This window comes from Buceros rhinoceros, unplaced genomic scaffold, assembly GCF_000710305.1.
Source record: "Buceros rhinoceros silvestris isolate BGI_N320 unplaced genomic scaffold, ASM71030v1 scaffold3996, whole genome shotgun sequence".
NCBI lineage: Eukaryota > Metazoa > Chordata > Aves > Bucerotiformes > Bucerotidae > Buceros > Buceros rhinoceros.
In genome coordinates this window covers 54,385-55,913 of record NW_010417969.1, presented here as the reverse complement: position 1 = coordinate 55,913, position 1,529 = coordinate 54,385, and the positions used below count along the sequence as shown (strand labels likewise).

At 56.0% G+C, this 1,529-nt stretch overlaps 1 protein-coding gene across 3 annotated transcripts in view; it reads left to right on the top strand.

The window, feature by feature from the left end:
* The window catches only part of EPHB1 (EPH receptor B1), a 49,489-nt gene that overhangs the window by 33,431 nt on the left and 14,529 nt on the right, over positions 1-1,529 (top strand). The gene's annotated exons all lie outside the window — the stretch shown is intronic.

Below are 1,529 nucleotides of genomic sequence, written 5' to 3'. Positions count from 1 at the left end.
AAAAAAAAAAAAAACGGGATTAAATACACTGGGTAAATAAAGGAGGTGCTGAGCAAGCAACATCTCCCACTGCGGCCGTGTGGAGTGGGGCTCCCGTTGCCCCCAGATTCCGTGACATGATCCTGTGCCCCAAGCTGGTCATGCCAAGCTCGGCTCTGCCCTGAGCCCATGCAGAGGAGGCGTTTTCTCTGCCCAGTGCTGCCTGGACCCTGGGCATGGTGAGGAGGATGAGAGCAAGGAGGATGTGGACAGAGGAATGGACAGGGAGCCAACCCTGCGAGCAGGTCATGCCAGTGCCGCTTTGGGTTACAGAGAGACTTGGGTACCTTTCTTGGAGGTTTTTGGTAGGATTAAGTGCAGGATCAGGGCCCTATTGCCTGGCTCTGGCCCTTTCAAGTCAGACCTGGAGGGCAAAAAGCACTTTGGAGAAGTGGCTCCCGGCTAGTGGCTCCCGGACCCAGCAGCTTGGTGTCCTCAGTGGTGGAAGGCTGGTGTTGCTGCTCCTGGGAATGGTCGGCTCCGGGGTACTTGGCTCTGGAGGTGCGTGGCTCTGGGATGCTCAGCTCCAGGGACACTTGCATCCCTGATGCTTGCACCCCAGCAGGTGCAAAGCAGCCCTAGGATTGCTGCAGTGCATGTGGAGAGCAGGTTGGGGAGTAGTGGCAGTGGAGACAATGTGCCTAGCAGCTGTTTTAGGAAACCTGCTCCCTTAGCTCTGGTCTGGTATGCGAACCGAAATACTGTGGGCTGTTTGGCAGAGCCACATGGTGTGTGGCATGTCTGGTGGGACTGATTAGAAATGCATGGCAGGGAGGGGAGGGGGTTGGACAAACTGCGCCGGGCTCACACCGATGCCGACTGCATGCTTGGCCAGTGCTGAACATCCTGCTTGTTTGGGGGATGCTGCAACAAGATCCTCAGGAATCCTGTGGTTTGCTGCTGGGGAGATGTCGGGGGCTACAGAGAGAGCACCTTTGTGCCATGGCTCCGGATGGGTGAGGAGCTGAAGGAGGGTTTGAAACTGTCCTGCAAGTTGGGGCTTTGGAAATAAAACCCCCAGAGAAGGACATTTGGGCGCTGAGGATGAGCATCCACGAGAGCCCCTAAGAGTGGACCCAGCAGCTCCTTTGGGGCAGAGCCGAACCAAAGTTGTGCTACAGGCTCCAGCACCTTGGGGTCCTCTTGCTGGGCCTTGGTGCTCCTGGGTTTCCGTCATCATCCTCCGGGTGGGCAGATATTTGCTCCTATTACTGACAGCATGTGGGTCGCAGCGATGGGACAGGCTCCCACAGTGCTGTGGGAGACGTCTCCCCCAGAGAGGCCCTTATGGCAAAAGCAGCGCTGGAGGCCATCATCGAGCCTTGATTTGTCCCCACTGGGGAGAACTTTGCTGTCTTTTCCCTGCCATGGGAGACAATTCCAGGGAGAAGGAACACTGAGGATTTCAAAGCCCCTAATTAAAAAGAATAATTGGTTTAAATATCAGAATTCCCTAGCCAGCTCACTGCTGGCTCCTTGTAAGCTGCTGA